The sequence below is a fragment of the Olea europaea genome, chromosome 15 (assembly GCF_002742605.1).
Source record: "Olea europaea var. sylvestris chromosome 15, O_europaea_v1, whole genome shotgun sequence".
In the NCBI taxonomy this organism is placed as follows: domain Eukaryota; kingdom Viridiplantae; phylum Streptophyta; class Magnoliopsida; order Lamiales; family Oleaceae; genus Olea; species Olea europaea.
Window position 1 is genome coordinate 15,394,121 of NC_036251.1, and position 14,091 is coordinate 15,408,211.

A 14,091-nucleotide genomic window follows, 5' to 3' on the forward strand; every position below is an offset into this window, starting at 1 on the left:
TATCACAATATTTTTGGACAAATTTCACAATTAGATGAATTCATAATTAGCTTAAAATTCTTAAGATAAGCATGAAATTTTCATTCAGTTGTTGGTGAGTTAAATTCTTAGATTGAAACGTGAGTGTGTGATAGTATACTTTAGACATAATTAATTGTGAACTTGTCCTAACCAGATTTAACACTTTCAATGACTACATGCTAAAGTGTGTTTCAAATCAACTATCATCTCATATTGTCTCTTTAAATAAAAATATGTGCGTGTTAAAACCCGTTGTGCAGTGTTTTCCAGTAGAACTATCCTGTTGGTTGTAGGTTTGTCTGGCACTTTAACAGTAGATTTAGATGGCTAACTTTGCAATTTTTAAGATCCTACTGCTACTTTAATGAACTTCAACTGGTATATTCTTTCTCTTCTCCTTTCCCTTCATAACCTAAGCTTTCTTTGATGTTCGTGGTTTTTCCATATCTAAGAACTTCATTCAAGTAGGCAAATCCAATTGTCAACTGTCAACTCTCTCCTTGGTGTGGTCTAATTTAGCTAAGAGTTCGAAGATTTGATTTTTTTTTCTTTGCTTAGCATTTGGTGGGGGTTTCTTTTTTAGCAACAGTTATAGCTTTTTCTTTTTCAACGAACTCTATCATGGTATGAAGACTGGTATTTCTTTCTTGCTCAGTTGCCAAATTTGCTTTTAAGATGCTGTATTCTGAACACACATTGTTGGTTCCAATCGTGTCTATATTTAGTAGGTTTCGGCTTGCAATTGACAGCTGTAACGTATTAACATTAGACTGAAGGTTAACAATTAGAGAAGTTACCTAGTTATCAACAGTTCTGTCTTCCTTGTCAGAATCTGATTCTCTTTCATCTTCTTCGCTCCAAGTATCAAAATCTAGCAAGGCTCGGCTTGCAGACAATAATGGTCTTCCCAAGATTATAGGCATCTGATATGCCTCTTCTATGTCAAGGATGATGAAGTTAGCTTGAAAAATAAACTCCACGGCCTTTGATAAGCATGTTTTCAACTATTCCATAGGAGTGTTTCAATGATCTGTTTGTCAATTGAAGGATGATAGAAGTAGTGTTGGGATCTCCCAATCCTAATTTCCCGTAAAGAGCCAAGGAAATTAACTTAATACTGGCTCTTGAATCAATTAAATACTCTATATCATGTAAATTTTCTATGAAGCAAGATAGACTGAAAACTCCCTGAGTCTTTAAGTTTGGGAAGGATCTTGTGCTGAATGATCGCGCTACATTCTTTAGGTAAAGCTATTATATCATGTTAGGGCAACGTCCTCTTCTTAATCAACATCTCCTTCAAAAACTTAGTATAATTAGAATTTGTAAAATGACATCAACGAAAGGAATGTTGATGTGAAGTTATCTAAGGGCATTCAAGAAATTTTTAAATTTTTTGTCCAATTTCTTGTTCAACAACCTTTGAAGAAATAGAACTCAAGGTATGTGTTTGTTGACCTGTGGATTGTCTGACCATTCTTCTTGATTAACATTTGATGATTTTTCAAACTAACCGACTTGTTCTTCCCTTGTGGTAGGTACTTGATTTTCCTCGGTCCCCTTCGTCTTCAATGTGAATTCAAGCAGCTGAACTCCGGTTCTCATTTGATAGCCTGGACTTGTTCTATTTTAGGTAGTCTTTGAAGCGTTTGAAGAAATGGGGGCATAAGCTGAAACAACTGTAGCCAACATGATTGATGGTATCTCGACAATTGCATAATTCATAGCTTTAACTGCTAATACCTGCTCCATTAAGTTCTTTTCTGCACTGCTTGGCCAAATACCCTGTGCTTTGCTTGCTAATGCGGCTGCTATCTGAGTTTCCAAATTTTTAATTGTAGCATTTTGGTTCTAGAGAATAATTTCAGTCTTTGCCATGTAGTGCCCCAATAAATCCACAACTGATGGCTTTCTCGATTGTTGTTGTTGCTGTTGTTGGAACCTCGATGATTTAGTTTAAAAATTTTCTCCTTGACATTGATTATTAGCTCACGAAAAATTTAGATAATTCCTTCAATCTAGATTATAAGTATCGGAATAGGGGTTGTCCAGTTGTCTCTGAACATTCCGCGCATGATTAACATCCTCAAGCCGAATTACATATGTGTAGGCTAAAGGACATCTTTCTATAATATGATCTGCCCCGCACCCATCGCAAAACGATTTTGGTTGGTGTACCGTGTTCAAAATTTGGGTAAGGCTATCTAACTTCTTTATCATTGCTTCTATTTGGGCTATTAATAATGTAGTCATGTCAACGTTGTGTAATCCGGCTATTTTTCTTGGTTCGTCCCTATCTATTGGCACGTGGATTGATTTTCTACAATTCGCTCAAAAAGATCCAAGTCATTATCCAAAGGAATATCCAATATCAACCATCCTGCAAAAGCATCTATGATGTAGGAAAATTCAGGACTCAGGCCTGAATAAAATAGGCTGATTCTTTAGGAATATTCAGAGTAGGGCACTTCCTAAAATATTCCTTGAATTTTTCCCATGCCTCTAGATAGATCTCGAGATCTTTTTGCTTAAAAATATGAACTTCATTTCTGATATGATGGACTCAAGATGGTGGGAAGAATTTTAGCACGGACTTCTGTACCATGTCATTCCACGAAATGATGCTCACAGGAATTAAAGAATTTAGCCATTCCCGTACGCCCTCCTTTAATGTGTGAGGAAATAAGAGCAGTCGAAAGGCATCCACAAACATTCCTTCATGGCTTATCATATCGCAGAGCATCAAGAAGGCCTGAATATGTTCATGAGGATTTTTTATTGATCTCCTAGAGAACCTAATATCTTGATGATTCTGGAATAAATTGATAATGTTAGGTCTAATATGGAAGTTGGCATGTCCAAAAGGTGGATATATTATAGCTAATTGGACAGGAGTTGACACAGGATTTACATAATCCCTCACTAATGCTTCTCCGTAATTTGCTACTGCCCTAGGTTTATCTAGCTAATTGGCCGAGCTAGTGGCAAGATGTTCTAAACTTGATTCTGATGTTGATTTTCTGCCATTTCTCTTGCTTGTCTATGCTCTCTTCTTCGCTGTCTAAAAATTCTTTCAATTTCAAGATCTATCGAAAGAAGCTTGATTGCGTTAGAACTTTGCATACACTGTGATTTCCTGAAAATAGTAAAACAAGAGGCTTAGATCGTTTAATAAATAGTCTAAAACAAATAAAGAAACGAAAAAAAGGAAAAAACTTCAATTCTAAAAAAATAATTAGGAAACTCAAATTAAATAAATTATTCCCCAACATCGGCGCCAAAAACTTGTTCATGTGATACTGGTAAGCGTACGAGATTTTTGACAAGTAATAGAATTAATGAGTTGAGAGCATCGTCTCACGATGAATAAAATTTAATTGAGTGTATTGGTATTTAATTAGATTCAAAATAAACAAAAAAAGGAGATTTGTGGTTTTTAATTAATCTAAATTAATTTACTAAAACTTGTAAAATGCGAGTTTTGTATATGTGTGGGAAGAGTGTATTGGATTACGAATCCACATATTATTATCTATTCCAATTCTTAACTGTGTAGCTAGTTTCACTCATGCATTCTTGACCATAAATAATTCTATAGTAATTAATTTTCTTTTCCAAGACAAATTAAATTTATCCTAATCATGACCCGAATCTATTCCTAATCTAAATTCGAATGAATAGCACGAATTCAATTTCACAATTATTTCAATGATTGCACATGTGATAAATCTTATTTCTAAAATTTATTGCAGGCATGTTAATCAAGCAGTATTCTAGACCTATTGTAAGTCAACCAATACTACAACAAGAAATTAATTATTTTTTTAAAAATGGATATTTACACTTTGGTCCCCCTGCTATGGATTTCTCTTATTTTGCCTCCTTTTTTTCATTTTTTTCTTTCAATTCCACCAATTTACATTGAGTTCAACTTAACAAATAATTAAGCTATAACTCATTCAAATCACTAACAAATTCTCCAGTTTATTGGTCTGAATAAGTGTCCAAAATACACTTATCAAGAACCAAATGGGATTTCAAAAATTATCTACAAAAATAATGATAGCTGATGAAATAAAAACAACATGCATAAAAGTAAATAAAAAGATTAAAAGTTAAAAAAATTAGGTTTCCACCCAACAAGTGTTTTTTTATAGTCTTTAATTCAACTTTGGCAATTAAATCACGGGCATCTGAACAAGGCTTTGGATGACTTGCCCATTTTTCTTCATTTGGATTTGATCTACTTTTTATTTGGATCTTCAAAACTCAACATTGCCCCTTTCCATATAATAGGACTTGCCTATCCCATCCAATTTAAATCCAACTATATAAACTTCTATCACATCATCCAACTTAATCACAAACTCAATTTTCGAGCAATCAATGAAGTCAAAAAAATGTACATTACATTCATCCTCATTGCTTGCTACATTTTCATTTGGCCCCTTTGTGATCAAATTGTCATATTCTTTGAGCTCTTTGTCAATAATAGATATATCTTTGGATTGAACGACCGGTCCACAATCCAATTTTACGAATAATGAGAGGCCACTCCCATTTGCTGTATCAAGTGGATTACACCTCCGTTGTTGAAATCCACCCCAGTACATGGAATCTCCCTAAGCATATCATTTTCATCCAATTTGGCAAGTTCTTTAAAAGTACTTCGCAAGTACCCGCTCACTCAATAGGAAAGGACCATCTCCTACAAGTTCGATGTCCTCATCCCAATTGTTAGATACAAAATCTATCACGAGCAGGTATTCCTCATCAAATTTGTCAACTACTTGTTTTCATCACATCAAATATTTCGAAATCTCATAAGTTTCGGCGTGCGTAAATTAGTTTAAGAGAACAAGCACTTTCCAATAAATGCACCACTTAATAATTTTCACAATTTGGATATCCTCTAAGCATATCTTGACCATCCATATAAAGATTTGTCATTGCAACAATTTTGTTACTTTACCAATGTCAGAACATTCATAAATATCTGAAAAGAATAAAGAGAGAATACCAACACAATGTAGATAGACAATATAGGGGTTAGCCAAAATATACAAAAAAAAACAAAACAAAAAAAAAGAAATTTTTAGAAATAAAATTAACTAAAGTTATAATCAAAGTTAAAACATTCCCTGACAACGGCGCCAAAAATTGTTCATTAAGAAAGTGTAAACTGCAAGTGCACATATGGCGTTCAAGTAATAAAGTGAACTTTTTGAATCCAAATTGTCGATCCCTCAAGGATTGTATATTTTCAATTACACATCTTTAATCAATTTAATTCTAACAATGGAACAAACACATACACACACAAAATTAAAATTATGATTTTGAAAATGAGAAAATAACTAAAAACTATATGAAAATAAGAAAAAATAAGAATCTTGGAAATTTTGGAGGCAAACGTTAAATCTTGTGAAAATAGCTCAAACGATCACCTAGAGTTATGGGTAAATCTCTAACCCCTACACAAAACTAGGGACGTTTTTACTATTTATTTAAAATGCACAATCTTCTCTCGAACGATGTACAATTCACTAAACACAATCATTCACTGGCCACATAAATGAAAATGCAATATATATAATAGTAAATACACATGAAAATAAGCATTTTAACATTAAAAATAAATATTAAAATTAATTAAAGCTAGGTTAAGTTGCTACAGTAAATCCCAACACAGTAAATTAGCCCATATTATATAAATGATAAGAAGAAGAATAATTATAACAATACATTACAAATACGACAAAATAATTGAGAAAATACGAAATTATAGATAAAACCCTTTTGAAACTTGGCCTTGACCTTTCCAAATATTTCCCCACCTTAATATATTCTCTCTTTGCTCTAGATTGCTCCAAAAATTACAAGTAAATCAAAAGAAAAAGGAAAAGAAAAAGAAAGAAAATGAACGAAAAGAAAATGAAAGGGGAAGTAGGAAGAAGTGGAATGAATCCCAACAGCCCGGTTTTCACACTTAAGACATAGGGAAATTGCACCCTTGGTTCCTGATGTTTCAGAAAGTGATAAAAAGGTCCCCAAGTCCTTTGCGCCTAGGTGCCGAGCGTCTGTCAAGAAATCAAGAAAATGGTTTCTTTTGCAGCCAACTTCCCAAATAATTGCACGTCAAGACCCTCAACCTTGAACTTATACAATTTGGTCCTCGAATTTTGAATTTTATATCAATTTTACCATCTATAAATTGTACCCAATGTTCTCAACTTTCTGAACTTGTGCACTTTGGTCTCCGACTTCATAATTTTGGTCATTTTCTCCTCCTTTCTGCCTTGTTCTATTTCCTTGGGTGATTTTTACCTATATAATCACAATTGTAAGTAGAAATCCACTCATTTTGTCAATAATAAGTTTAGTTTAAGTGTTAAATAAGTGTGCAAAAATACACTTATCAACAGCTCTAGCCCATTCTAAAAATACACCCTTGGTCCACATTGTAATTGGCTAGCTAAATTCTTTTAGCTTAAATTGCAATAAAATAAAAGCCCATGTCACAATGATCAGACCCAAATGAAGAAATCCATCACTTTGTAAAAACCCCAATCTTTAATGTCGCCACCTTTGCTAGACAATGCCACAAATGAAAAAATAATTTGTATGAGTACTTAAAATACCGTTCAAGAATGGGGGAAAGATGTCGAGGAAGTAGCAACAACAAGGGCTCATTGTCGTGGTCTCCACCACCCATAGTGGCATGCCTAAAGGGGACATTGTCACTTAGAGGAGTGCATTTAGTTGAGACTTTTAACGACTTTTTAAGATTTAAAAAGTGTAGAGGTATTCAATGTAGACTTTTTGAGGTTTTCTAAAAGTATTGGTGTATTCAATTGAGACTTTTATAGACTTTTAAAAAGTCTCCAAAAGTTACGGTGTGTTCAATTAAATTTTTTTACAAATCTCTATAAGTTTTAGGGTATTCAAATTTTAATGACTTCTAGAGACTTTTGTAAAAATCTTTGGGGAATAACTTTTAAGCAAAAATTCACTTATATAAAATCTCAAAATTAAAAGTCTCCAAAAGTTACGGTGTGTTCAATTAAATTTTTTTACAAATCTCTATAAGTTTTAGGGTATTCAAATTTTAATGACTTCTAGAGACTTTTATAAAAATCTTTGGGGAATAACTTTTAAGCAAAAATTCACTTATATAAAATCTCAAAATTTATCTCTCATTAATCACAATATTTTGGGAGACTTTCAGAAAAGAAAATTGTATGTGTTTTTTTAATATTTCTCTTTCTTCTTCCTTTTACGAATATTTGAGTTATGATTAAAATTTATTTTTTCTATTTATTATATTTTTTTTCCTTTTATCTTTCTATCTCTCTTATTGTTTATCTCTATTTTCTGTGAAAAAATAAATTGGATTCTTATAACTTTTTTTTCTTTTCTAGTTCTTTTTTTTTTTTGTGAAAAATATCTATTTTTATTAAATTACAAAATTTTATATGGCCAATTCATAATTAAATTTAAATATATTGATTTGTATTTATTTCTAAAGGCTTATTATATTAATATTATTGAATATTAAACTTTTTTTTATCTCATATGTGTGTGTGGAGGGAAAGAGGAAGGGGTAGGGGATGGAAAATTGTTCGAACCACCACTTCATATATAAGAATGTCACATTATTGCACTAAATCCACGTGAATTCTATTTCAAATGAAAGGTTTCAAAAATCTTTTGAATTATACAAAAGTCTATAAAAGTTCTAAAATAAAACTTTATAGAAGTGTACGAAAGACTTTAACTAACTCCATATAAATCTACAAAAGATCCATGAAATCCACAGAAGTTATCTTTTAAAAAAAGTTCATCAAAGTCTTCAAAAATCCCAATTGAATACACCTCCATTAAGTTAGCGATTTAAAGTTTTGCTATCTCTTCAAAAAACTCAGATTCTGCCTCGTCTTTAAAAATTCATAACTCTTTCGTTACATGACATTTTTATACAAAGTCAGTGATGTTGGATAGCCTCATAAGTTAGCTACTGAATGAACTTAGAATCATGTCAATTCAATGTCGGTATAATTTTATATGTTGCATAAAGTAAACTACACTGGGTAGAGTAGCTTTTTTCCTGCTTCTGTCTTGACTTCAAAAATTCATAACTCGATTGTTACTTGGAATTTCTAGATGAAACCAATTGGACTTGATAGTCTCATGTGATTTTGATGTCTGCAGATTTTTATATATCACTTTAAGTGAACTGTACCTGTTTACCTTTCAACCGGGTCGCTGCTGGGTTTTGAAAAATATTTTAATACCTCATATAATGTCGATGGAAGCTAATTTTTTACTATGTCAAATTATAAGGAGTTTCTTACTTTACATTAAAATTTGATGAAGTTTCGATGTTTATAGCTATGCAAACAAATTTATTTTGATAATTACCGTTTGAGATAAAAACTAAAATAGCGACATTACTTTTAAAGTTTGGTCAAAATTTTCCCATCAATAGTCGTTTCATGCATGAAACCCATTCTAAAAATATATAGATAATTAATTTATGACTAAAGTACAGTTAATCTAGTGATGTTTCTGAAAAGGCTATAGAACCAACACCTAGAGGGGTTTGAATATGTGTCTATGCGAAATTTAACAATTTAATTAAGTTATGCAACAAGTCACATAAATTAAACGTTGTCCAGATTCATTCACATGATTTAACCACCTATATAGAATTGCCGGTTGAATTGAAATTGACAGAAAGCAATAAATAACACAAAAATTGTTGACGGAGAAAACCCAACTGGGTAAAAACTCCGGGCACAAGCCAGTAGGGATTCACTATAGAAGACTCCAACTTACAGTACGCTAGACATGACTGTATCTAACAACACTCTGACCTCCTTACTGTATCAACCAAAGCTCTCCTAGATTCTGCAGATCTGCACCAAAATCCCAACCTTGTATTTCTTCTATTTCCCGTGAATCAACAAGAACTCCAATTCTTCAATCAACCTCCTTCCTAGATCTTCAATCAACTGATCTTCTGGAAGTAGTGAGGATTTTTGATAGGTGTTTTGTTTGAAAGGTGTTTGATGTTTTTTTTTCTTCAATGAATCATATGCTGAAGAGTTTTGCAATTGATCCTTTGGTAGAGAGGAAAATATTGTGCTATGTGTTTTGCCAAAAGTTGTTAATGAAAAACGAAATTTTTGTTTATATAGTAGGTCGTTTTTGGTAGTATGGAGCATTTAAAATTTGCGAGGAAGGAAAATTACCAAATGCCGGATGACACTGTCACTCGAGCGAAGTGCCGGTGAAACTCTAGCGACGCACTCTCGCTCGAGCGAAGTGGTGGCGAAACTCTAGCGACGCAGGTTCTGTTATTTAGGCTCGAGCGAGGTCAGGGCGAAACTCTAGCACCAATCTTGCGCCGTTTTCATCTTCAAAGCATCCAACTTTACCCTAGACCTATACATTAATTATTGCAAAATTGCAACACAAGTCCCTAAACTTTTAGACATTGACAAATTGGTCCTTGACTTTACAAACTCGAGAAATTAGTCCTTTTGGTCACAGATTGCCAATTACAACATTTTCCTAACAAACTCCCCCTTTGACATTCTGTAACAAAATTACACAAGACAGTCAAGGACACAAAAAAATGTAACTCCTAACGACCTATTCATTCAACCAAAGCAACTATTTCCTGTCGAACCTGTTTCCTAAAATACAGAAACTCAATACCAAGTGTAAAAGCACGGGAAATGGAAACAGTAGATAAAACAATGAATAGTGCATATGTAATTAACCAGATTAAGAAGCAATAGTAATGTAAGTCAAAAAACACCAAAAACATACATCAATATTGCTAAAACATCAAAACTGAATCTAGTCATTAAATAGATATCAAACCACAGTTATATCACAGTTAATCCAATATATCACAGTTAAATTGAGATTAAACTATCTACTCCCCCTTTTTGTCGCAAATGACAAAGGATCAAAAACTAAAACTAAGAAGCAGCACCACCCGCACTCAGTGACTCATCACTAGTCTTGTCACTCGAGCTCTCATCCAATCGATCACGAATCCAATGCAACTAACGCTGACACACTGATAGTGCAAGCCGAAATGAAGAAAGCTCAGCAGACTGATGCTTCGAAGTAGCACGTAACTACGTGATTTCTGCTATCATACGAGCCTGCTGCGCGACTAAAGTAGACATCTGACCCATAAGTGTCACCATGGGGTCAACAAGCAAGGAAGCCACCCTCGGAGCAGAAGTAGATGTCGAAGGAAAGGCAGCTCGAAGTGGAACAGCTGAAGGAAAATTCGAACGAGGTGGAAGAAAGACACGGGAACCTCCAGTAAGAATATCAATAATAGGATCAAAGGGCTCCGAAAATCGAAAACATCAACAGGCTAAGCCTGAGCGGCAGCATGAGCAGAAGAGGACGGGACATGGGATCGACTCTGGTGAATGGTCTGCTGTCTTATCGGGTGACCTATACGAGTAGAAGACCCCTCAGGGAAAGAGGCACCAAGAGAAAGGACAACTCGATGAATCAAACAGGCATAAGGTAACCCTAAACGACCCCCAGGAGTACGAAAAGAAGCTAGAATCTACTGGCACACAAAAGTAGGAAGGTCGATAGAGTCCCTATGAAGTAGGGCATATAGAAAACGAGCCCTTACCATCGATAAAGAAGAAGTATGGGCAATAGGCCACAGGTTTGTGCACACGATGCGCAACAAAACCCATCGATCAGTGGGTAATGAACCCGTAGCCATAGCTGTAGGCCCCCTAGTAGACGGGGTGTTCAAAAGAGTCGACCGAACAAGGGCATCAACCGAAAGAGAAGCAGGGAGAAGATAGGGATACGTCGGATGAGGAATCTGAGGTATACCTAACGCAAGAGCTACTGCAGACGGAGTAACTCGAAAAGAATGACCTCTAAGAAAACTCCTAAACGACGACCCATCCACCTCATGAATATTAGCATAAAACTCTTGAATGAGGAGTGGAGGCTGAGGTGTAAGACCAACAAGGAGGGGCTCCCAACCCTGGGAAACAAAAATAGCGGCGACATCAACAGGAAGGTCAGACAGAACTACCTCACGTTCCATGAGAACGGGGCGTAAGGAGAACTGAGACGTGAAGACCTCCTGAGCTGTAGCAGAAATAAATCGGAATCTACTATAAGAATAAGCATAAGCATAATGTGAAATGCACGCATCACGAATAAGCACACAAAAGAATAAGCATAATGTGAAATGCACGCATCACAATGCAACATGATATGAGAAAATGCACACACAGAAACACATATGATCCAATCACATAAACATAAATGAAAACACATACGACATGCAACGACACTCAAACAAGTAGGAAGGAAACGAAGGAAAAGAAGGAAATAAAAAAAAATCAAAAGAAACCAAATAAGCATAAAAGTGAACTTTCATCAAACACGTGGCGTGCGTGACTTCGGCACCAAATTCCAAGCACATACGAGATCCAATCACAAATCCAAACACATCCCTAAAAATTACATGCTACGGACTTCACAATCAAACAAACCACACATCAAACGAATCAACGAGGTGTAAAAACTACATTGATGAACATGGACCAAAAACTTTAAAAAAAATGTGAAGAAACCCATAGGAATGCACTATAATTTGGGAAATGGAAAGAAATACTTGATGCAAAACATGTGTACAAGCAAGATGTAATGTCAAAATAACACAAACCAACACAATGATCAAGAAAAGAAATCAAACAAACCAAAAAAAATTGAAAGCAAAGAAAGTTGGGAATTACCTAAAGATTTTGCCAAGAAGTCAGTGTTTCAGACCCAAGATTATGTTAAAGATGTCGAATTGGGGCCAAAAATGAATTGGGAGTGAATAATTTTGATGGAAGAAGAAAAGAATTGGAGGAGGAAAAAAATGATGAAATGCGCGAAAAATTGAAACAGCCGCATTTTAAATATATATGTCGCTCGAGCGAGACCGGGGCGAAACTCGAGCGACATCCTTTCTGCTTTTGTCGCTCGAGCGAAGTCCAAGCGAGATTTGAGCGAAAATGAAATGTCAAAAATAGCACCAAACATTTGAAATTTATGAAAAGTAGCACAATTTTGGAAAATAACGAAAATAGGTCCAAAAACTTTTATTTTTATTTTCGGTTGTATGTATTATTTTTTGTTTTTATTTTTGTAAAGACAAACTAAAAAATCGATGATGAAGCACGTAGCCAAATATGTAGACAATACGAATAATATGCACAAAATCACAAACTCGACATTCAGAGTATGTAGACAAATCTTAAGTCCGCACATAGTTCAAAATCCCATGAAGTAAATTTTATACAGAACATTAGCGTGAAATGTGCCACGTAGTCCATGCAAGTTAGACTCGAAATCTTAAATTAGTGAGAAAGGACACGTGAAAACAACTGTAAAAGAGTGTATATTGACCAAGTGCCAGTTAAATCCAATTCCACGAGAACCTATATCAAACAGTATAATTGTCACAATTTTACTCCCCCTAACTGTATGCTATTAATTATTATTATTATATATATATATATATATATATATATATATATATATATTTAATAACATAAGAACTTAGGTTCAATCCTATCTTCATTAGGCGACAAAACTGACCCCTGAAACAAACTTTGGGCCGGTGACTCCCAAGCCAAGCGACCATAGGGCACCAGGTTAGAAACCCCTAAGGTTTAATTGTTCGAGTGAAATAGGCCCCAAGACAGAAATAAGTTCAAAGAATAATGTAGAAAATGGGGAAAGACAATATTGATTAGGTTACACTCGTCACAGATCAAGTCAAATGGACAAACAACCCCAATCACAGAAGAATACCATCCGAAGTCTCACCTATGCGGTCAAGACCCACCTACAGGACTATAGTGTGTGCTGTGCGAAAATGCATGACGAGCCGTATACCAAGAACTCCACAGAAAGTGAGAACTATGATGGAACCTCAGACTCGTACACATGATGAAAAATAGAGTTTGATCCTGAATGCAAACATCATAACGTCATACACGATGCACACAAAAAATTTTATTTATTTATTTTTTTTATTTATTTATTTTTTATTTTAAATTTCAAATGTAAACTTAATACTCAAAATAAAAACTAAAAAAAATAACTAACAAACAAAATGCACTACATACACATTTATCACATACAAGATATGAAATGAATAAGTGCAGATATGATAAATGCATGAATATGCATGAATTCATGATTAGATAGGCAAACAAATACCAACAGCCGTTCGAAGCGACTCAAATCTCATCCCATCTAGTGGTTTCGTAAGTAGATCGGCTAATTGGTTGTCAGTAGAAACATGATCTAAGGAGACAGCAGTTGTTTCAACAAGTTCACGAATAAAATGATGTCGTATGTCAATATGTTTTGTTCGAGAATGTTGAATGGGATTCTTAGAAATATTTATAGCACTGGTATTATCACAGAAAACAGTCATGGTCCCTTGATTAATCCCATAATCACTCAGCATCTGCTTCATTCAGAGAAGCTGAGTGCAGCAACTTCCAGTTGCTATGTATTCAGCCTCTGCCGTGGATAGGGATATGGAATTTTGTTTCTCACTTAACCAGGCTACTAGATTGTTACCCATGTAGAAACAGCCCCCAGAAGTACTTTTTCTATCATTTGCATTCCCCGCCCAATCGACGTCGGAGTAGCCAGCCAAATCAAGATTAGAATTTCTAGAATAGAAAATCCCTAGATCAACAGTACCACTCACAGCTAATGATGCGTCTAACAGAGCTTAAGTATGATTCTTTTGGATCTGCCTGAAATCGAGTACACACTCCAACACTAAAAGCAATGTCAGGTCTAGTAGCTGTGAGATAGAGAAGACTACCTATCATGCTTCGATATAGGGAAGGATCTACACTCTTACCTGAAGGATCACGACCTAACTTCAAGCTAGTACTCATAGGTGTCCTAGTATGCTTCTTACTATCTAACCCAAACCGCTTAACTAGATCCTTTGCATACTTAGACTGTGAAATAAACAAGCCATCCTCA